This window comes from Pyrgilauda ruficollis, unplaced genomic scaffold, assembly GCF_017590135.1.
Source record: "Pyrgilauda ruficollis isolate IOZ18807 unplaced genomic scaffold, ASM1759013v1 scaffold23, whole genome shotgun sequence".
Lineage (NCBI taxonomy): Eukaryota > Metazoa > Chordata > Aves > Passeriformes > Passeridae > Pyrgilauda > Pyrgilauda ruficollis.
This window is the reverse complement of record NW_024522539.1, coordinates 15,916,037-15,940,553: the sequence shown is the minus strand read 5'-3', so window position 1 is coordinate 15,940,553 and position 24,517 is coordinate 15,916,037. Positions and strand designations below refer to the sequence as shown.

Here is a 24,517-nt window from a genome sequence, read left to right as displayed (position 1 = left end):
CTAATCCAGCACCCTGCCTTTACAGGGCTTGCCTACATCTCCCACAGAAGCCTGTGATGGATGAACTAGCCAAAACCACTGCTGAAAACAACAGCTCAGCAGAATAAAGGATGCAAAGACACTGCATGCTTTCGATTTAAAAAACCAAAAGTAAATCACTTTTAGCCTTTACCTGGTGGGGGTCAGATGACATTTGATTATCAGCTGGGAATTCTCCAAGGGTGCTGACAGTTTTCTTAAGAATAGCTGATTAAGACTTCCCTTTTAGATGAGTTTTTGGTGTACTTCACTTGAACCACTTCAACATCTGTAACTTACGGACTATGATGCCACTTGACCACACTGCCTGGTAAAACAGTATTTCTTACCATATGTGGCTTGAGGTTGGAAATGGGCAGTGCTAAAGCTACCATGGCAGCAAGTTTGATAAAACAGTGTGAAGGGCCAGGAGTCTTTTGTTCCTTATTATTGACCAGTTTCAAAGCACACCCAAAGGAGCAGTGACCAGAGCTTGCAGGGAGGAGCTGCATCAGTGTCCATCAGTCATGGGACAAGTTTCAGATTGGGCTGATTTGAGAAAGCAGAAGGATGGAGCAGGGATACATCAAAAGCAGATTTTAACTGGAAACCAACTGGGATTCTAAGAGTTTCACCAAACCAAATGAAACAGCTTTCAGCATAAACCCAATAATGATATGTTTTTGGGGATTTTTTTTCCGAACACAGTATTTTAAATCTTAATTGTAGAGTGCAATAGAACATACAATATTTTAACTTGTCTTTGTTAACACAGAGCACTTGGGGTAAAACAAAACCACACCAAAAATTAAGGAGCCCTCTCTTGATGAAATGGTAACTGAACTTTTCACAGAGGAATTTACCACAGAAGAGTGCAATGGAAATCTGAAACATCTGGAGGAATACACGTTACTAAAAGTAAAAGTGTTTTTTTCTTGTTTTCCGTGGATATTTTAATGCCACCAATATTATATAATATCCTGAAAGATGCTTAGGGGTTTTTCCACTATGTTGAAGATTTCAAAATCTTGGGAGGCTGTTTTGTCTCATTTGATTAATTTTTTTACTATCAAACATTTCCACAGAACAAAAACTTCTGGAACAGGGTTCCTGTTGACAAACAGGCTGACAATGATGACAAGATCTATGAAGGGAGAAATCATATTAACAGAGAATTTTAGAAAACCAATTAAAAATTAGGAAGGTTGTCAAAGAATACTGGTTCTAAAAAAATAAGTATCACATTATTGTGATTCATAATTTAAATTCAGAATGATTAAAAGCCCTCAGATTCAGCTATTCCAACAATGACAATTTATTCACAGAAATAATCATAAAGTGTTAGGGATGTTTCAGTTCAAGGTTCTCTCCTGTAGTTTTACCTGGGTAGAAATGAAAAAACTGGACAGAATAACATCAGGCAAATTCTTTACTTTTCAGAGAGAAGTAATGTACTTTGGGAAAAATGGTCTGAGTTTCACTTGTTAATAACTAACTGCTCAGGTGACTAATTCTGACGGTTCTGCTAAAATCTCTGTTCATTAGGCTGATGAGGTTAAAAAGGTTAACACTCATGTGGAAAAGAATATAATTATAATATTAAAAGGCTATTTGAAAGGGAAAAGGATACCTTCATCTGTATTTGTGGCTTCAATTCTGGTGAGCAACTGGGCAAAAGCAAAGCTGAGGAGAAAGACTGGTGAGGGAATTAGAAAAAGTAAAGGCTTCTCTTTCAAAAAAAACCCCATGGATGAAAAGAACTTAAGTGTTTCTTTTATAAAGGAAACTAACAACAATTAGGCTATATAAAAACAACAAATGGTGCAGGAAAAAATAATCAGGAATTTCTTTTCAGCTACTCTTTAGAAAAAAAATGAAACAGTAAGCAGCTAGAAAACAAAAAATTTGAAACTGATGAAAACTTGGATAAAATACAAGTCCATGAAACTTCCTGCAAACGATAAAACTGAGGCTAATATTTTGTCAGATAAAAATTAAAACCAGTTATGAGATGATCAGGAAGCTAAATACCATGGGAATTCTTCACAGCAGTTTTTTAGCCCGTTATGCTGCCCCTTTTACCCCTACAAAGAAACAAAATAAAACCAGAGACTCAAAGTGCCATGCTTCAGGAAGGAAAATCAATAATTAAAAAGAAATCTAAAACACAGGTAGCTGATGTCAGAATTGTACTTTACAGATTTGGGATATTCTGTTTGAAACATCTGGCTCTGGCTATAGAGTCAGACTTCTGGACTGCATTCCTCTGAGCTATCATGGCAAGTTCAGCTTTTGCCTTTATATTGTGTGTATGTTACTTTTCTGTTTCCCTATCTGTTAGAGACACAGTCAAAGCTTCCTGTGTTTATGGAATGTCTGCAAAAACCACTCATTTTTTGGGCAGGGAAAACTGACCACAAGTGCTGAATGTTCAGAGGTTTTCTCAAAAAATCATCTGATGATTAAAAACAGGCTTTGGGAATAGAACTCTCTCTCTCTTCCATCTCCAAAGCAGTGTGCTGATTTAAATGCATACATTTTAAAAGGAAGATGAGTAGGGTGGGAGTTGTTTTGGTTTTTTACTGTTTGTTTGTTTTAATAAATGAAAAGAAAGGAAAAGTAAAGGAGCTTTTTTTTTTTTTTTTCCCCTCTAGTAGCAAGATCTTGGATTGTGTCAACTTTGAACTTTTTGAGTTCTGTTTCATTTGTGTTTGGATCTCAGTTGGGCACGTTCTCCCACTGTGCACACACATTCAAAGAATCTGCGGAGTTTTCTGTGGAGTAAGAGAAATAGCAAGCAAAAACACAAACACCCTCACACTTTGCCCAAAATGCTAACTCTTGTACCAGTTCTTTGAAAAAGAACCATCACACTGGCTTGGGACTCTCCCTTTCTTTAGTCTCTGACTAGAGAAGTCAGAAACGAGTGAAGTCTGGAATAGCATTTGCTAGAACCAGTCTAACATTCTCAGAAGGCAAAAAGAGGAGCACCAGTGCTGCAATGATTCCCAGCCAGTGGATATCCCCTTGAAAACAGGGTGAGCTGGTATTCACTACAGCAAGCTCTAGCAAGGCAATGCTCTCAGCCTTACTGTACAACTGAGGAGCTGAGATGCAGAAAAGTAAAGCCACTTACCTACTGTAGAAAATCTCCTGAGAGATGGGACTTACACTCAGGTCTCCTAAATAAGAAAATACTGAAGCAGTTGCTGGAACATCTCTTCTGGAAATTCTGTTCACTCCTTACCTTGCTCTCATGATTCTTATTTAGTTGAAGACTTTACCCAGACACAGAAAAACATAATTTCATATTGAAAAACAAATTATTCCTTTTTCCTTTGCACCTTTTTTGATGCAGTAGCAAGAAAAAACAATAAAAGAAGAAAAAAGATGAGAAGCCATTTTTCTTTGTGAGGATTTGACAACACAAAGCACAGCTGTGGGATGAATTCTGGTAAGACTGTGAGTCCACCAGCTTTGCTTCTTCATTACAACTGAGCACATAACAAATCTCAGCAGGATACTCCCCACTGTATTCCTTTCTCATTGGAATGGAGATGTGTATTGGACTCTAGGAAGAGCCATAGGGAACACCACTAACAAGAAATTCTATAGGGACAAACCCTCACTCTCTCCTTTCCCAGAGAGTTTGCATATCTGAAACAGAGCTAAGGGTTGGCACTTGCCATTTGGCAATTCATGTGCCACACAATTTAACATGGGAAGTCAAGAACATGTTCAAACGAAACTGCAGAGCAATTTTAGGTAGAATATAGTTACTCACACTGTAGTTCAGCTAGGAGATAGGATTTATTAGCACCTGCAAAAATTAGTAGCTAGCTTAAGCAAGAAGAGATATTGGACAAGACATGAAACATGTCTCTTAGATCCTTCAGTAATGACATGTCAAGGAAAACATGGGACTTTCAGCTTCACATTTGCTATTGGTTCAATTTTCAAACCATTGTTATTTCTATCTTTTTGTCTAAAAACCCAGAAAAACATTAAAAGTGGAAGTGGTGCAGCATAACCAACAAAGCACACAGAATCAGCAGCAACAGTAAAATCTCTGGAGTTGAAGCAGTTCAATGCTGCTTCAGTTGCTCAAAAACAGAAGAGGGCTTTAGCACACAGCTCTGACCCTGAGGGTAAAGTAACTTGTGCAGGGCCTCCTGCTAGGATGGTCCCATACACCCTTTAACAGTCTTGCAAAAAAGGTTGCAGAAGCCAAAAGTATAATTTGTTAGAAGCTAGGGTGAAAGCAAATGACTGCAAAGGGGGAGCGGATTAAAAACAAATTAAAATGGATCCTTCTGTTTTTCAAGTACTGCTTTTGAAAAAGCCAGCTTTACTCAGCTCCAGATACTGCTTCCTTAGCAGACTGCCTGTGGAGACATTCACTAACCAAGGGTATTTTGGAGCAGATGGTTTCCTTTAATAGTTGCATATAAGAAATTGGTGTTTGTCTCTCCCTTTCCCACTGTGACTCTGAGATTGTCTCAAGTGCCTTGGCCAAATTAATTAGTCCAGTCAGGCCAGACTCATTTCTCTGGCACCAGCATTTAACAGCTCTGGTCAGCAGATAGATTTTTGGGGGCAGGTTTCATGTATTTTGAAATAATGAGAGAGAGGGAAATTTTAAAATAAAATAAATAGAAAATAGGAAGGCAAGCCTGTGGAGGTGGTGCCATCCATCCATCTGAGAACACAGAGTGACCTGATCCCACACTTCACACTTTCACTGCTGCAATGCTGGAGCAGATGTGGCAATAGTCAGCAGTAAGGGCTGTGTTTTCTGCAACTACAACCTGCAGATTTCCTTGGAGATGTCGAAAGAAACAACAGTTATGGAACAGTATTCTCGGATCACATCATGCCAATAGATACAATGCTGTTTTTTTAAAAGGCAAGAATCAAGTACAGTAATGGTACATCTGCAAAAGCCAGCAATTTATTACATTAATTTTATTTCCCATTTATAATTATGTGAAAAGATGATACAGAACACATTCTGAAGGTCATGGATACTCCAACAATGGCCTTGCTATTTTACATGGAATATGTTCACATTCTGCAGTGATGTGGAACAGCATAGGCCTCTAATAACACCTTCTAGCCTTCATTCTTACTATTTTTTCAAATTCAGTTATTCTTTTAAATACTTGTGCTTCTGGAAAGCATAAGAATAAGACAATTATCTCTTTAAAGTGACAGGTCTTCAAAATGGGAGGACACCAAAATAGTGAAAAATTATTCTTCTGGATCAATCATCAAGGGTAAGAGAAGGAAACCCAGGAAATAAGCACTAATGAAGAAGTCCTAGGAGATCAAGTATAGGATGCATTTGAGGTGATACATTCCTGAGAAACTTTGATTAGATTATTCCCAAAGGAAAACTGTTTGGTGAACAAAATTATTCACAATTAGATTATCTTATTATAAGTTCCTGATGGAAGAAATCAGTTCTGTAACACAATTAGCAATGAAAAGACAACAGTGACCCTCCCATCCATGAACCAGATGGGTTCCCCTGTCTGTGTCTTGCAATACAAATACAAAATACAAATCCTGCTTCTTTTTGGTTGTTCTGGGGGTGTACTTTGTTTTCAAGCAATACAATTCATTTCTTGAAATATCACTGGGATTTTGTGACAAATAGCTATTAGTAACCGATGGCTTGAGTAATACAAGATACAAAATCAGGAAGTCACAGTATGTTAAAAATCTAATCAGAACCTTTCTCTTCACCAAATATTCACATGCAAAATTCTCTTTTGGGATTCAGAGATTTTTATGCCATACTGTTGTTGTCTTTAATGACAGACTTTGGTAGGCAGAATTAATTCAGAAGATTTCTTATCATACTTGGGATACGTACGTATAGTGCAGAGCAAAGACAATGAAGAGCTCTTTGCTTTGATGTTGACTGCAGTACTGTCACCCACTAGGAGACATTACAGCTAAGTCAAGCAGAAGAAAGATCACAGGCAAAGGACACAGTAATGGAGAATTTTGCTAATAATCTGAAAGCACTTGGAGACCTCCAGCATGGGTAGCTCTATAAAGTAACAGGGTATTATATTCAAAGTATAAGCTACAAAAATGCATGTATTTAAAATTCTGATAGAATTGTTAAAAGGTTCAACCTCTGGTGCCTTTCAGCTATGGACTGTGTGATACAGCGTTTTATGAAAACAAAAGCCAGTTCAGATCCTCGAAGTGGAAAAACTTGCATTTTCCTGAGCCACACCAGCTAATAAACCTTGTTTCTCAGCACCACTAATGTACGTGGAGGAGTGCAGCCTTCCTGTGGCCTCGTTGCCTCACTCTGTGTGGGTGTATCCTTTGCAGAGCACAGGCTGAATTACGAAACAGGGAGCAGGAGGTTTGCACCCAGATGACAGCACAAAGTGAACAGTGCCAGAGCTGGGACTCACAGATTACCCCAAGAGAATCCCCTGTTTTCACTGCATTGATTTCTCTCAAGCCAAACCTACACTCGGATGTCACTTTTTAAAATTTAGGTTGAGAAAAATTACTTAAGCATATGAATGCAGGAGCTAGATAATTAACACAGGGTTTGGGACAAATAGCAAATTATAAGGCAAGCAACTTTTCCTCTAAGTATTGTGATCTAAACAGCTATAAATTAAATTTAACATGAGTAAAACCAAGAGAAACAGTCTGGAAAAAATGCTTACTTTCTTCCCACCCTCCTCCCTCTGCCTAAATCTAGAGTCAAGATTGTAGGAGAAATCCCTCAAAAAGCTGTAAAACAGTATCTGCTGTAGAAATGTCACAGCTAGGTAAGAAAGATGTGTCTTGCCTCAGGCTCTTTCTTGCTTAAGACTCTCTAAAATCCCAGCACTTGATGTAGTGATCCTATGAGTTTCCCACAGCAGGCAGTAGGAATGAGAAACATTCTTTTCGGGGCTATTGCCAGCAGTGGACCCCTCACACAGACTGCTAAAAATCCCTTAATCCCCTCTACTTAATGCTGACCTAAAGAAACAGAAGATCAAAACATAACCTCTGGAATGACCTCAGCTTGCTCTGTAACACCTCACCAACAGTCAGGGATGTCAAAGAGTTCCCTGCAGGCCCTTGCTGTTCTCTAAGGAATGTGCTGTTTATCAGATCCACCAGAAAGCTCCTTTGTCAATATGTAACATATACACGAGGCCTACCGGCCATCTTCCTCATGAGAAGATGCCTACGTGCAAAGCAGAAGGCAAAATTTACAAGTATACAACCAAGACACTGAAACAAAATCTGTACAAAGCCAGAGCTGAAAAAACAAAACACCTCAAGGTTGCAGTACCAACAGACTGATTCAATATATTGTTGCACATTTTTAAGTGGTAGAGACATGAAGTAAGGCCTAGAACACAATTGCAAAGGATAACACCACTACTCTGACACATCCTGCTCTCTTCCAAGTATGGATAAATTTGCAGTGACTCAAGAACAAGAAGCCAGGGGATGCTAGACCCTGGAAAACTTTCAAGGCTAGCAGAGCAACTCCCCCTTTTTTTTTTTAATAATCAAAGTTTGGTGTCAGAAGAAATTTGAAAACAAGTCACCATGTCTACTGGATGTCACAGCATGTGCCACTGCACATGTCACAGCTGAGATGGCCACGGTACACACACTATCACCATACAACTTCAGAAAGCTTCATCCCATACAGAGTAACACCACAGCACTTCAGAAGGCTTCAGGTGTTGTGTCTGCCCATACAGGATCACACCACTTCAGAAGGCTGCAGGTGCCTGCCATTCTTGTTCTTTAGCCCAACCTTTTACACCCCTCATGTTGATGCACTGCCCCTGTGTGCCTCTGCTCCCTTTGGGGGTTGGTCAGTGCCCCTGGGCACTCCATGGCTCATTGCTGTCAGTGCTGCTCACCTGCTGCTCACAGCTGTGCCCATTCCCAATTACCACAACCTGTGTGCCTACAACTGGACTTAGGGTTTCCATTGGCAGAGTGGCTAATAGCAGAGTCTACTGCTAAAAATCAACTTCTGGATGAGCTGACAGAACCCCAAAGGGAGCTGCTGTTTTAACCACTGTTCATTCTGGAGATGCTGTAAAGTTCTGCACACTAGCCAGGCTGGCAGACCTGAAGAGTTTGATAAGATCAAAGTCCAGAAGAGTAAGGTGAAAAAAATTCTAAGTGCCTTATCAACTAATCACAAAACTCATCTGAGATGAATTCTGTCTGCTGATCATGAGCCACTGGAATAAAGATTCTTATGTTTCTTTTTCCTGCTGATTATATGTTAATCTGAATTTACTGGAAGTTCTAAATTATGATCACATTTGTGTCCCAGCATTTTTCACAAGTCACATTACTGGTTTCCTAAAGAGGTAGTTGCCACTAGAATGAACAGCTGGTGCCTGCTGCCTTTAGTCATTCTGACTCTGAACAAACACAAGAAATTAAAATCTAGATCTTCCATAGCAGTGCTCACATGCCAGACCTTTTTGATGGCCATCTAAGTTTAAAACCAGATGGCTTATTCCCCACTGAGCATGCTTTAAAGAGCTAAGGGGCCTCAGAGATTATCAGGCCATTTCTGGGGCACCTTGTTTGATGCACAGAAAGGACACTGCCTCCATGGCAGAGAGAAAGACTCTGGGCTGTGCTGCCATCATTCCCACAACCACATCTGAACTAGCTTGGTAGCACTGTTGCCATGGTGGTACAAGGTTAACTGAAAAACCACAGTATAGGTATTTAGCCAGCTTTTAAAATTGATTTTACAGTCTATTTTGCCTTAGCTATACTACTCCTAGTGTTAAAATAGCCTGTTAAAGGACAAATGTGTAAAACCTTTAGTCAATGCCTTCCATTCTAATTATATTTTCTGCTCTAGTATAGTCTCTGAAAGGAAATGTCTCCAAGAAAGTAATTTTCCAAGGATTTTCTTTATAAAATATAAAAAGCAGAGATGGAGAAAGAGAATCATGTTTAAAGCAGCTTAAAAGGAAATGCTGGGATTCCCAGAGGGGCTGAGAAACATGTGGGCTTGGGATGAAAAGAACCAAGCCAAGAGCTAGCTGGCTACTTCCAGTTTCCACACCATAAATTGTTACATTTTTAATGTCCAGTCCTCTTTCACATGTGGAAAGAAACTGAATACAGTAGGATGTAGCAGACAAGACAGAGCTTAGCCAAGGGCACACGGTGTCAGGGACCTTTCGGACTCTCTAGTAATGCAAAGAAAAAGCTGGCACAGGGCCCAGCATCTCTGTAAATCAATACAGCTGTTTATTTAAACCAAATGGCTGGCAACCATATCAAGCTTTGATTGTTGTAGACATTTCCAAAAGGAAATGAATAAAATTTCAGGAGATGACAGCAAACCCATGTAAGAACAAAAGAATTCTTTCCAGCTAAGTTTTATTCATTATAGGGCATGCTTTCAGTTCACTGCTTGAAGCCAAACAACAGGAGTACCCAGTATTAGCAGAATCATTGTAAAGCCCAACAGTCAACCAGACAGATACTTCTCACGTATTCCTGACTGCAGAAAGTTCCTAAATATACTTGTAGTCATGAATGACATGGGTTTAAGCTTCTCAGTAATGTGTGAGAATCCAATCCCTAGATTTCACTGCCAAGTGCATTAAAGACTGGCATGGACATGTGCAGTGACATACAATCCACTGGGTGAGAAGCCAGGCTTGGAATGACTCAGGCCCAAGGTTCTGTCTGTGTACAGGGACAACTGCAACACTAATTTTCTGCAACATGATATCTCACTCTAATCCATTTTTTCCCTTTGGGGCCATGGCTGCAGATACAGAAACCTCTCACTTAGAAAAAGACATAGAAAACACCTAAGAGGTAGAATTTGCATTTTTTCACTTCCCCTCCCACCCTATCCTGGATCACACAAAGGTTGGTGGGTTTTGTTATTGTTTTTAAAGAGATTGTTTTTGTACAGGTCCTCCCTTTCTATCTATTCTCAAGCTTGTTATTAGTTTTTTTAATAACCTCTGGAGAGATGAAACAGATACTCTTAAAAAAAGCTACAACCTTTGACACTTTCAAGCTATGTTGTCACACTTCACTGGATAGATGACAGGGTAGGATAAATGCGACAACTTCAAGTGAGCACGGGGAACATGAGACTGAAGTGTCTTCTTTTGATACTGAGTAAGAAAACTGCTTGACTGTGGGTCAGCTGACAGTTGGTGCAGGAGGATAACAGACATCACTTTGGCCTGTCACTATATACTGTCAGTAAAATAACATGAACCTCTCCTCAAATATTTGTAATTAGGAGCTGGGAGATTTCTGGTTTGCACAGCACCAAAAAACCAAGACTTAGAAAGTCATAGATTGTAAAGCAAACATAAATTACATTTCAGTCTGCATTTTGTTATAGTTGTTGCAGAAGTCAGATTCCAACATATCCATATATTTAAAAAAAAATCTGTAGTTCCTGACACACATGATGTTTTGCCTATGAATATGGTTTCAGAACTGAGATATTTTCACAAGAGGCCTCCTTAGCTGAAAGCAGGCAACTTCAGGAAGTTAAGAGCCACTACTATGATAGCAAAGGCTCTACAGAGCTCCACAGACACAGGATTCCTTCCATGCTGTGCCCACTTGATTAAGAACCATGAGGACCATCTTGCTATTGCTAAGTCTGGTTTTGAAGAGAAATTAAACTTACGTGGCTGAAGATTGCTGACTGCTACAAGATGGTAGGGGAAAAGCTCTTTGTCACTGTGCAGTGGAGACTTGTAGGGCATAACAGTCAACAGGCAGCATTAGTAAAGTGAAGTGTTTAGTTCTGCCATTCACTCCTGCAGCTTCAGATATTGCTGGAGCCTCTTGGACACAGTGATGATCCTAAAACTGGTCCTTCAATTCTCAGTAAAAGATGCCTACACCTTGGACACAACTCAGAGACTCACGGTGAGAGGCACCAGCAAAACAGCAATTTGTTCTGCTTTTTTTTTTTTTGTTACTGTGATCTACTTGTTATTGGTAGAAATTTTGGACAATTAGTCTTTGGCATTTTGAGCCTGATTACAGCCACAACAATGTAAAAGAGAAGAAGCATTGAGGAGTTTCCCACAGGTAAGGCTGCTCCAGCTGGCAGCCTGCAGGACTCTCCAACCTGTCCCTTTCCTGTGTTGAGCTCCTCTGTCTGCACTGATGGATGTGCACCTGACTGCACCTGTGCACAGCAAAGAGCCTTAAACATCACCCACTGGCTCACACAGGCTCTAATTGAGACCTGAATTCCATCTTCACATGATTGTTCTGCCCTACATAACACACAGTTGTCAACAATATGCATTCCATAGCATAAACAATCCTCTGTTATATTTTGTCTTCCCCTCAAACTAATGGTTCAGCCATGGATTAATCTTTGTTTCAAGAAAAAAATGTGGAGCAGAAAATCAGTCCTATATTGCATCAAGCACTACCTGGGCTTTGACTAAAAATCAAACCACTCACTTAAAGCTGTATCAACAAACAAAAAGAAATTAGAACACGATGTGGTTAAGAACAGAGATTCAGAATCTGATTTCAGATACCACTGCATCAGTCTGGTAATAAGTACTCCCTTACTTGGCTGAAAATAATAGCAATACTAGTCAACATAGCAATACTTGTCAAGCTCCACAACAGGGAATGTAATACCTTCCCTACCCAATACAGTAATGCATCATTAAGTATAGTAGTGCATAATTAGGTCTGGTATTAGAGGCAGGAAAGGAGGCTATACCTCTTCTGAGGTAGAAGCTGTGTCCTGAAGAATCTAACTGCTGCTTTCAGATGTCTACTCCCTCAGGAAAAATGTGCTTGCTCTGGTCTTTAGTGGCGCTGTTGCAATATTCCTAACCCTGTAATAAATGGTGAAGTGTAGACGTAACCTTACTACTGGTCTGAATATAAGGACTTCATGATACTGTACATATGATCAGGCACATGCAAAAAACTGCTTCTCAACACACTGAAAAGTGCTTATGATCAGCAATAACAGAAATTATATATATGGTATCAGGAGAACTGAGTGATCTAAGCCACTTAAACACCGAGTAGATCCTCATGTTTAACTTTTTAAACTCTTCTGCGGGCAATGATTTTCAGAATGCACATAAACCTAACACAGAAGGGCACTGCTACTACACCTAGTGACAGGTACAACTCAGGGAGAGATCATACCACTCCAACCACTTCAGATCCTGAGATTTGGACTTCAGAGGCTGATTAGCATACTCAAAACCATGCTGTGATCACAAATACCAGCATAAGGGGAATTCATAGATGATGGACATGTTTCAGTGTTTAGACAGTGCAGGAGGACACATGGAAGGAAACGTTACCTGCTTATCTTCACATCAAAGCAAGCACATTGCTTCCATTCAAGCAGGAGAGAAAGAGACACATTCTAAATACTCATTCTTCAAAGGATCACAGGAAATTTTAGCCCGACTCTTCTGAAATCCAGGTCTAAAAGCAGTACAAGTATATCCATCTTGCTCCACATGTGTGTCTTATACTCAAATTTCTCTTGAGGATATGCTGTGATCCCTGCAATACACATTGTGAGGACTGTTACAACAGTAAGAGCAGAGAAGACTCTTAGTTAAATTCAAATATGTTTTCAATGAAAGTAAGCTTATTCTTACATCTATTGGGCAGCTGAAGTTAAGTACAGCAGCCACGAGCAAAAGGACACTATTGGCTTTTTAGCTGTGCAAAATGCTTCAGGGTTGGCAAGCTCTCTGTTCCCATTTCTTTCACACACCTGTGTGCTTCCTCAGTCTTTCATCATTTTAAAGCTGACTGCCAACAGTTACAATGTGAAACTCAGGAGTCCACAAACACAGGAATTCAGAGGGATGAGCTGTACACACTGTGCAAATTGCTGTTCCCTAAGAAGCATCAAGCAGGGCCCCTGCCTCTCTTCCTAGACAAAAACAAAACAGCATTTCCAAAGGCAGCAGGTGGGAACCTGATTTTGACAGCACAACTTTTTCATGTACTATGGAACATGTGGAGGACTTGCAAAGGGCTACATTGCTGCTCTGCCTGCAGGAAATTCCATGCTGAAAGGCACACTGTTTGGAGAGAGAAGAGGAGGAGGAAAAAAAGAACAGAAAGAGAAAAATATTAAAAAATAAAACAGGAGTTGGCTTAGCAAAATATTATTTCTGGATTCTACACTAATAGATGCATTAAAACTGCACAGCTTGCAGAGCAGAAGGACTGGATATATGAGCATCTGTATATATTCTCTAGCTTGAGAGAATCTGTGAAGACTGATTTTGAAAAAATGGAAAAACAGCTCACGTTACACTTACATAGCATACAAAATAACAGTATCTGATATTACCATTTCTGTAGAAGGTTGCTAAATTTTCTAAGCATTAAAAATAATTTTCTAAACATTAAAGAAATAATGAGGTGGAAGATTGATTATAATTATGAAGAGCACACTTTCACGCTTATGAAAGGAGTATTTCTCAACAGGAAGGCTTTCAAATCTGGAGTTAGTTCTTGCACTGGCAACTGTGCTTTCTGGTTTTTTTTATTTCCTGCAGCTGAAACAAGAAAGCAGACTTCTGCGGCCCAGGGCACTTCTACTCTCAATTGCCACACACTCTTGTGTTCAGGCAATGTTTCTTGCAACATATTGATTCTCTTTTGTTTAAGTTATTAAATACTTTCACTGTGGCTTTTTTTTTAACCCTGTTAATTTAAAAAAGCACAACAAAAAATCCCCAAACCATCATTTGTTTATAATCCACTATCCCTTTATCTCCTACCCAACCCCTTTTACACAGGGCTACTTCCTAGGCCATTTACTTGTAGTTCCCTTCATAAACCCAAGAAAGAAAGAATCAGGTTGAGTTAATGATCAGCTAAGACTGAGGCTTGTTCCCTGCACTCTAACATTTGATCAACAATAATACAAATATTTGTATGGTTGCCCAGTTAGTAATAATGAGAAAAGAACCCAGCTGAAGATTCTGTCACATCCAACTCATTCCTGAATCTGTTCTACAAGAACAAAGCACTTCTCTGCAGTGCAACATAGTTCAAAATATATTTTGGATCTCAAAGAAACAACTGTGGAAATACATTGTGACTTCTAATGTCTTTTGACAGCTGTTGTACTGAGCTCTCAGTCCAGCAGTAAATGGGGGTTATTTTGAGCAGGGCCTTCTGTCATAGGACAATGGGTAATGGTTTCAAACTAAAATAAGGTAGAAATGTTTACAATGAGGGTGATGAAACACTGGAATAGGTTGTCCAAAGAGGTTGCAGGTACTCCATCCCTGGAAATATTCAAGGTCAGGTTGGACAGGACTCTGAACAAACTAGATCTAGTTGAGTATGTCCCTGCTCATTGCAGGAGGGTCGGACTGGATGACCTTTAAAGGTTTCTTGCAAACCAAACTGTTCAATGACTCCATGCTGAAAACATGGAGCCGAAAATGTGGCAGCAGACATATAAGGAGTTAAAGGAAGTACTTGACAGGTTCTTTGCTGTGGTGGTATCCACGTTACTCTTATAAAAGCTGGAAGGAAGACACAATGGCTAAAAGGTGTAAGTCTATTGCATTCTTCTTTCCCTGGACACAATGACCTTTTCTTCAGAGGCAGGGAGTAACTGTTCACAAGCTTTTGTTTCTGACAGAACAGTCATGTTGGCTGGCACTCCATGTATTGTCCCAAGCTGAACATGTGAGCTACCACAGCCCAAACTCAGGAGCTAACACTTTCTGGCTGGGGCAACAGCTGACTAATAACATTTTGTGGGTTGGGCACAGAGAGAGATTTACACCACAGTCTCACTGACAGGTTTAATTTCAGTAGTTTTTGAGATTACTGCTGGTAAATATACATAAAAAGATGGTGTGGAAAACTTCTGCCAAGCTGCTGTCCACTTAGGCGAAACCGGAGCACTTCCAATAAAACTTGAAGTTAGAGCAGGCGATGTATGCTCCAGTTTGAAAGCACAGTGAATTTTCTCTTTCCTCCTTCTAGCCTAGTCATACCACAGGCATTTACTTTAACAAGCAGTTCGAGATGTGCATTTAAAACACTGATTTGCCTCAATAAAAAATTCTGCGACCAAGGCTTCTCACTCAATATTGAGAATGACTCATTGTACCTTAAATGTTTGACCTGCCAAGGCATTATTTATTATATATTTGTAACTAGTAAAACTACATAAATACACACATCAATTATAAAGGTGTTTGCTGTGTAAATGCAGGGAGGGGTCTCAGATTTCCAGTAATTCCTCTTCACCCAGTTTTACATGCTCATCAGGTCTTGATTATTACAGCTTCAGGTATTCCTCACATCCAGGCCCCAATAGCAAGAGGGTGGGTAAGTGATGAGACCAGCGGGAAGTGGAGGCCAATGTTCCAACATGCTTCTCTGCCTGGGGCTAATGTTAATTCTAAAGGCTTGGTATCAACCACGTTTTTAAACAGTATAGCTGTCAGCTAACTGACACATAGGTACCAGCATGCTGGTGATTCCCCTCCAGAAAGCTCTTCTACAATCTGCCTGCTGGTCACAAATGCATGAAACAACAGGCAGCATTTTGATCTGCTCTGATGCTCTTTTCCCATGTTTCTGGAGAACTCCAGGTCTAGGAAGGGGACACTATATGTGCATCATTTGGAAGCTGCTCTCTTCTAATGGTTTGCTGGATCTTCAGCTTAGTGCTAAACACAATTGTTTTCAAGGGTTTAATCAAATGATTAGTATTTGCTCTCTCAAGGCAGTATGGCAGGGATCCTGCTCTGGAAGTCATGCATTTCACTCCTTGGGAAGATCTCCAGGTGCCAGAGCTACAGATAACAGTGGTAAGCTTTCAGACAAAGACTTTCCCCTCAGTTATCCATCTGTGTTTACAGGAGGCCAGGATCAACCTGAAATAATTTGCCTTGGTAGTCTGGAGTTGTTTGCACAATGTCTATTTATGTTACACCTGGCTCATACCAACACAATGAGCTAGTTACTTTCATTATCACTGAATATATTACCAAGCTTGAAAGAATGCAGCTGTTAGAGATCGAGGAGGATCCCAGAGCACTCCTTTGTTGAGAGCAATAAATTTTGCTTCGCAAAGCACCTGTGCTTTTTTAAACCTCAAAACCCAGAGCCAGCCTGAGTGGAGAAAGGAAAAGGGATGTGCAACATGAAACCACTACAATTAAGCAACAGCAAACACCATTCACACAGGCCTGTGAACTGAAAGGTGGACATTTGTTTTACTTGCCAACTCAACTTCTCAGCTTGCACAAAACCTGAAACTTCTCTGCCAAAACCTACTGTAAGGGTTATGTCACCTTCATCCAAAATCACCTGTTTACCATAAAAACCTTATGAAATATCAAGAACATCTTTTAAGGAAAGTAGTAATTTCAGTGCAAGCAATTAATGAAAATACAGGTGCTAGACAGCTAATTTGTGAGTTATGAATGCAATCTGCTTCATAATAAGTGTGCCCCCATTAAAAAGTGCCTTATAGTTTAATGATCCTCAATATCTAAAAGGTTTATCATTCAAAAATCTTGAAGGCTACCGGAACACTGTGACATGTTTTTTAACAAATGGTTATTTGTGATGATGTCAGAAAGCATAGTTAACTCCTGATCCTTTCTGTACATGGGGGTAGACAGTTTATCATACAGCATCTATTGTTATCTGGCACTGAACAGGGCTGCTGAAGACCTGGACCCCTTTCCTTACCTGACTGCATGCTCACATCAGTTCTTTTGACTATGAGTTAGGTGTATTGGTGTTTGCAAGTTTCTTGAAGAAGACCCTATCTTCTCAGTGCTTCTACAACCCTGAAGGGCTCTCTCCTTTGTAATTGATTCCTCTGCAGACAACTGCAACAACAGGGAGATCTTGGTGAAACAAACCAAGCCAAGACTTGGAGCGTGTGGTTCTTCTCATCTGTTTTTGAATGACTTCACATACCTGACAGCCAGATCCAGCGATGGACATCCATTCTATGGCATTCTGAAGAATGGAAGAAAATTAAGTCAGTTCTGATTTTCTAGCAAAAGGTTATCTGTGAACATTGCAGCTGAAACACTAAAGGTTTTAAAATTTCTTGGATAGAGATCTGATAGGGATGTTTCAGTTTGTTACATTTATTGTTTTGATTTCTTATTCAATTATTTTGTTTGGTTTGTTGTGGTTTTCTTTTTTACTAGAAGATGCTATGAGGTGAGAAGGAAACTCATACTAAGCTCCTTAAATTCTTTCCAGCCTGAAAAGAACATTTCAATACAGATTTATTTTGCTGGTCTTTAAAGCTCTATAAGCAGTGTTTGTACCACAACAGACCAAAATGAGAGAAATTTCATAGCCACAGCTCATCTTCTGTTGGAAAAGGGAATCCCAAAACTATCTCTGATATTGTAGGATCATCAAATTTACCATAACTGGTTCCGACCCTTGACCTCAGATACTCAGAAATTCCTGTCTGGCCACTTTCTGTCTTCTTTTCCTGCACGTATACAACTTGGTTTCCTGTTCAGAACAACACAGAATGCAACTCTCTCTTCTTTTTGATTAGTCAGAGAGCCGCCTGAATGTTCACAAAATTAAAAATAAATAAATACAAGTGATGCTACAGCTATTTGTCTTTAACATGCTGGTCAGCACTCTTAATCTGCAACTGTGCTGTTTTTAGTTCATCCCACTGTGAGGTTTAGAAAAATTTGTTCCCTTTGTCATTGTTTATTTAAGGATTGTCACTCTCTGCAATTCATAAATGTCAAATCAAGTTCCTCTTGCTTCTAGCTTGCCCCTAGGCATTGAAATTTGCTCCTGAAACTCTTGGAGAGGGACTTTCCCATAAATTCACTTAAGCCCAGGGAGAGTCTAATTTAGCCCTTCTCATGTTACCCATCTCAGAGAGCCTGCTCATATGGCACTGCTCTGATGCCCCTACTCCACACTGTCTCTTACACTGGGCTGCTGGAGGATTCTGCTCCCACTGAACTTCATGCTTTTCTGGAGCTGGCAGTTAGAAAAATTGATTCTCTCACTCTTTACTTTGTTCCATCAGCCCTGGAAATAACTCTTCTGCAGATATATACAAACTGATGTGCTGCTTTTACATGACGCTCCAATGCAGTCATGTGGGTCATATTTCATAACAGTGAAAAATTCTGCCAAAATTCAATGCACATGGCAAAATAAAGAGCACTGAAATATTCTGGATGAAATATTAGTAATATTGAACCATTGAAATTAATTGTTTTGATATTTCTTATTTCGGAACTAGCATTTTGCACCAGAGTTTATTGAAATGCACAATCAAAAAAATTGAGATCTAACAAAGTGTATAAATATATTTACAAATATTCTTTATCCTCATCTGCCTCTGTCCCAGATACATAGATTTAATGCATCTTCATACTCCAAATTATAAATAGAGGATCACAAATATATGAAAAAAATGTACTGCCACTTCAACTACCTATCAGGAGATGCAGGCACACAATGTAAATTTTCCATTCATCAGTGTCTCAGACATCCTCCTTGAAACACCACACTTGTTTTTCAACTGGTCCATGAGTATGTTTCTTTGCTTCATTAGATTGCTCTGACATCTAAATCTTGAAAGTTCAAGATCTGGAGCACAAAATGTCTCTGACTTACTCAATCCTGATCAGATTTTCTTAGCACAATTATGACAGCAGTTCAGGAACCAAAATGTCAAAGCATATGGAAGACTTACTTCTGTGGAAAGAAGTCACTAGATCAGAATGGTAAATATTTCTGGTTGCATTCCTGGACATGAAGCTAATCTGCTGCTGTACACTGGGGATACATTAAACACGACATGACTTGAAAAAGTCTAGTTTTAAAGCTGAAAAAATGCAGGGGCAAATTCTGGTAGGTTTAAAGTAAAACATTTAAATCTATCAGAACATGCAACTTTCTGCATCTTCTTCAGGTAAAAGGAAGAATGGAGAACACTCCAAGTTTTGTTCAATTTCTCTCTGTGTTTGAAGTGTTTTTAACTGCATTGATGGAGAAGCTGTAAAAAGGCAGATTTCTTCTGGGAACATGTGCCTGCGTCATGTTGACACCAGCAGATATAAATAGCTGTGATCTGTATCAATAGCTATTTTCAGAGTGGATAGAGTCAGGCACACTGGTATTAATTCATGAGAGCAGGAGGGAGGCAGCATAATCAGCTTAAATGAAACATGAGAAATCCTTCACGTAGGAAAGGCTGGACAATGTCTTGTAAGGAAAAGCTAACCCATGCAATTTCTCAAAGTGAGGTAAGGTCAACAATTCTTTCTGGAATCCCAGTTCTCTGACATCACCAGCTCCTGTTTTGCTGTACCAAGGGTTCCTATCACAGAAGCAAAGAAAAAGCAGAATAGCACTTATCATCATCTGGCTGAACTTACAGTCTAGTCACAGAAATTAGAAGCATTATCCTAGTCTATTCTAGTACTCAGCACAGAATATTCTATTCTCTACCATAATGTGTGGTAGAGGCGTAGCAAAGCTCAGTTCTGCTCCCTCACAGCTGAGCTCAGGGAACCCTCTCTGACATGCACATTCAGCCACAACCTTGAAAGATATACTGAGGAGGCCAATCAAAACATTCCCCACCCATGGCAGGAAAAAGAAAACTCCTAACAAACCATTTCCCAACCTCTTCCTCAGGGTCTACTTCCAAACCCCATATTCAAATAGAAGATATCCCAATTCAGAGAGCAAAGCACCAAATTCCCTTGTCTGCCCTTCCTGCCTAAGGAGCAGGAAGGAAAGGGGAACACCCTTCTTCTGATAACCTCAGCCCCAGAGGCTGCTGTTTGCTCAAAACCTTTAACATGGCTGTAATGTGACCCAGAGCACACTAACTATTCACTGTACAGACCTGGCTCACGTCCTGAGCACGATAATGAATATATGAACACCACCTAGGAGTTTTTGCTTAATCATTCAGCTATGCAGACACAGGATCCTTACAAGCAAACCACTCTGGACAGGCAGGAAAGAGACTACTTAATACTTTATTTCTAAAAATACAATTAGAGAGGTTTCCTCTAGAAAAGTCAAAGTTCTTGTCTCAAACTGGAATTTAATATAGTAGTTTTTATTTTTTGAATGAATTTGTGTGGTCAAGCTATAGCTTTGAAAGGAAACCTAATCCATATGAAGCTAGGAAAAATGTGAAATATAATCTAAGAATGTCTTTCAAAGCAAAGGCTAGATAAAAAGAGATCTCCTCCAAGACAGAAGAAGCAGCTCAACTGAAGCAGCTCAATTTGATTCATTATGTACAAACTAAATAAGATATCCCTGGAAGAGAACTTGGGAGACCTGCTCTCTTGGCTCCACTAGCACACCTCCTGCTTTATTGACATTTCATATACAATAACGCATTTGAGAAGAAAATGAAACAGTGCTTGATATAAAAAAGGAAGAAGCGAGAGAACTGCTTAGTGAAAAGAAAGGATAAAAGGGTATATTTTTTTACATGGCTGTGAAGTATTATTACTAGCTTAATTTGCAGATAATCTCAATATAGGATCCAAAACAAACCATGAATACACAAACAAAATGTATTACAAGCAAAAGACCTGGAAAACAACTGAATTTCAAAAGTACAAAGATGTCTCTGGAATTTAAGGTTTAATTTGTGAGTCTATTGCCGTGCTAAGAATTGTTCCATATGCCTCCTGAAAAGAGGAGAGACCTCTTACACCCCAAGTGAGAGGACTTAGGACAGCAGATTAGTAATCATTCAAACAGAGACTTGTCATGAACTATGCACAAACAGAAGCAGCTCATCCAACACTGACACACCTTCAGAAAAATCTGCTCTGTGATTCACAGATGAGCTGTGATGCAACCTCCAATGCTCTGCTCCCAATTGACAATGAGAATCTCATATACACTTCACAAAAAGAAACTATTTTCTATTGTTCCACTGTTATTCTTTTGATTCTCCATGGTTTATAATGGTAGTCTTGGAACAGCTTGAGGGCCCAAGAACAGGCTCTTACAAATGATGCCTGTCTATGACAGGCTTTCTAGGATTTACAAGAATTTTGTCTTGCTTATTTGAGGAAATCAATTGGAATAGATACATGAAAAGAGTAGTACCTGCACAGACATTTAAATAACTCAAATATCTTATCCTAGGATCTGAAGGACAGGAAAAATATCAGTCCAAGGAAGACCTAGAGGAAGCTAACCAAGCATGAACAATTGGAAGCAAGGGGGCTAATAATTTTTTGTTGTGCAGTTTCACCCAACAGTTTTTCACTTTAGACTCTTTTTCTCAGGAAATCTGAATACACATACCATAACTCCTCTGTAAGTACCAGCAATTCAAGTTGCTTACATGATTTCCAAAAGCTTGCCTGTTTATCATTCTCAAACTCCACAATACAGAATTTTTGAGGTATGAAGTAGATTTTCCTGATAGCATTTAAAATTCTCTTTGATGCAGAGAATATTTTGCTGATTATATCTGAAAGACATAGTCTAATTTCCCTAAGCCAAATTATTGCATATTTTATTCCTCCATTTCTTTCTTGGATTTTGATCTATGCAAGGAGTAATTGGACAAGTGAACAGAGTAAACAAAAGCATATGACTGTCCTGATTTAAAACCACTACTGTGTTCGGCAAATTTGCCTAGTTTTTCTTCACCTGTTTAGTATTTTAATAAATTGTTAACTATTGGCCTTCTACCTATAGGCCTGTATCGAAGCTCTAAAAAGAAATATTATGGATCCATTGCAGGTCATCTCTGTCCGTGTCTTACTTTTGAGATGTCTCACAGATGTAAGGTGTGACGAAAAGAAATATTATGGATCCATTGCAGATCCATCTCTGTCTGTGTCTTACTTTTGAGATGTCTCACAGATGTAAGGTGTGACCTTCTAGGTTCCCTTCTTTCCTTGGTGAGAGCCCTGTGAGGCTGGTGATGTGCATGTACAGCAGCCAGGTCACCACCAGAAAAGGGACATCACCACCACCACTACTCACACCTCACTGCAGAGCTGTGCCTTTTTAGCAGGCCCCCTCGCTTCTATAAAGTAGTTCAATTCCTGATCAGGCAACAAGGCAGTTCAGATTGGTAATTTTTCTGCCTCCAGCTGGTAACCTTATGGCAATACTATCCACTCCCCTTTCCTTGTGATGTTTATCATCTGTCATTGCTTGGAGAAACAAACAACACTCGCCACAGGCTGAGGAAAGCAGATTCTGAATCACTACTCTCTGCTGGTAATTCTTGATGTTGCCTACCATGTAACAATACGTACCAGTGTGCTGTGCACAGCACCAAATCTCAACCACTGACAATGGAGAAAAAAGGATATCTTGTTATCATTTTCTTTGAAGTTGATGTCAGAACTCAAAAAGGGGCTTCCTTCTTAGGAGAAAAAAAAAAAAAAAAAAAGGGCTTACCTGACAGCAGATCTCCACTCCATACTGCCCTTCCCCAACAAATACACTCCCAAATTCACAACACACTGGATACTGTTGCACACAGCCCACTCTGGTAACTCATTCCTGTCTAGCTTGGAAGATTTTATGGAGCTGAACCAACACAGTGAACAGGCTGCTGTTATCTGGAACACACACTTCAGCACATCACCCAGATCCTCATCTCCCAGGACAAGAAAAAAGTGCCTTGTCAAACTGCCACTCTTTAAGGAGAGCAGTATAAAGTATACAACAGCAGCGAGGATTCAATTCCCAGATGTCACAGCTCTGGGGGTTTTCGTTTTGTTTAGGTTTGTTTTTTAATAACTCATAGGCACAGTCTGTCTGAATACAGAGCAAATATCTGTGAGAATGGTATAGAAAGTTGTCTCTTCAGGTCATCAGACATCTGTTTTTTAATTAACTATTTGTTAAAAAAGCTATTTTCTACTATGACTCCACACACCTTCGATCAGTAATAAAATCTTTCACTTGCCTTTAACAAGCTAACTTCAGCATTGCAAGGAATTTAAACAGCTCACAAAGAATGCAGTAAATCTCTCTCCCCTTCTCTGTTTGAGGGAATAGCTCTTTAATTGCTTAGCAGAATGATGCTAGAGATCTTTTAAGAAACGCAGGAATTTCAGGCTTAAGCTACACCCACATGTGTAACTGAGAATGGAAAATTCAGTTCTACTGTCTAGGAATTTTTCCAAAAGTGTAATTTTTACAACGGGAAATAAGACTTCCTTTGAAATAATAAATGGACATGACAATTTTAATCAAGAGTCCAGTAAAACAAAATTTCACAACCTAAGTTTCAGCAGTACAAAGATGATCTTGAACATCACTGGCTTAATCTGCTTCTGGGAAACAGATTGCAGGCTCACAGCAGCAAGATCATGGGACTGCTCACTCCAGAGACTTCCCCAGGAAATCCCTGACCATGGGATAAATTGCTGCTAACAAACGGTGTCATCAGCAACTAGATTTTGAGAGTTTACCTTTGGCAATGGTGAGGGCTGTCCAGAAAACAAGCAATGTGCAAGAGCTGGCTGCAGCCTGGTTGAACCCTGCAGAAGGACTTGGCAGAGGCAGGTACTGTCTGTTGCCAGGAAAGAGGATCCAATTTCACAGGTCTTTGCAACAAGACCCCTGACAGTTCAGCTGTATGAGCACACCCTGAAAAATACTTAGGGACAGCCAACATCTACCCAGACATTAAAAAAAGAGTTTTGACTACAAAAGCTTAAGCAAACAACTTTCTTTTTCTTGGTTGTTTTTTTTTTTTTTTTTTTTCCTCTCCCCTAAATCAACGAGAGCTTTTGCAACAAAGTGATCTTTGGGAGATGGATTCATCAATATCTAAGTAATCCTACACTCACATAAAACAACTTATTCCCCTCCATCTTGACTAGAAGCAAGATGTGGGGTAACAAATTTAAAGCTCTGTAGCTCAGGACAGTGTTAGCAACACCTGCCACCAAGTACAAAAATCCCTGTACAGCATTTTACAGACCAGAAGCTTCCCCTGACTGTGTCAGGCTGATGTATGTGAGCTGCTGGGCCAAACCCAGCCCTGCTCAATGGCAGCCGTGGTAGGTGCACAACCTCCTTGAAGCACGCTGCTAGTACTTTCTCCCATTTCTTCACAGGGATATCACAGATACTTGGGATGGAGAGGAAGGAGACAGGTGTGCCAGCTCGAAGGACTCCCTCAGGAGCAGCCAAGCATGCTCGCCGCCCATGCCTAGCAGCCATGTTGGGTACCTGCCCTGAGGCGCCTCCACTCCCCTCACGGCGCTCCCGCCATTTTCTCCCGTGCCTTTTGCTCCGCCTCTCCCAAAAGCGAGGAAAACGCCCCGAGCCCCCTCAGGCGGAGCTGCAAAAGGGGGTTCAGAAAGCATGGCCCAGAAATTACTGTTTTGTACTTCAAAGAAGGGTGAAAAGGTATGTGAAAAGGTGTCAGACTTGTTTTGACTACGGCTTGAAAAGACGTCATGGGAAGGTAGGGCTG

General features: G+C 39.9%; 1 long non-coding RNA gene across 1 annotated transcript; it reads right to left on the bottom strand.

Annotated features, from left to right (window-relative positions):
* Positions 1-12,756: 12,756 nt before the first annotated feature.
* LOC121354334 lies at positions 12,757-23,753 on the bottom strand. The gene is made up of 4 exons (XR_005955265.1): positions 23,505-23,753; positions 17,002-17,043; positions 16,768-16,910; positions 12,757-13,112 (listed from the first exon to the last, which is right to left on the bottom strand). It is a non-coding gene; the product is annotated as an uncharacterized LOC121354334 (long non-coding RNA).
* Between the last annotated feature and the right edge of the window lie 764 nt (positions 23,754-24,517).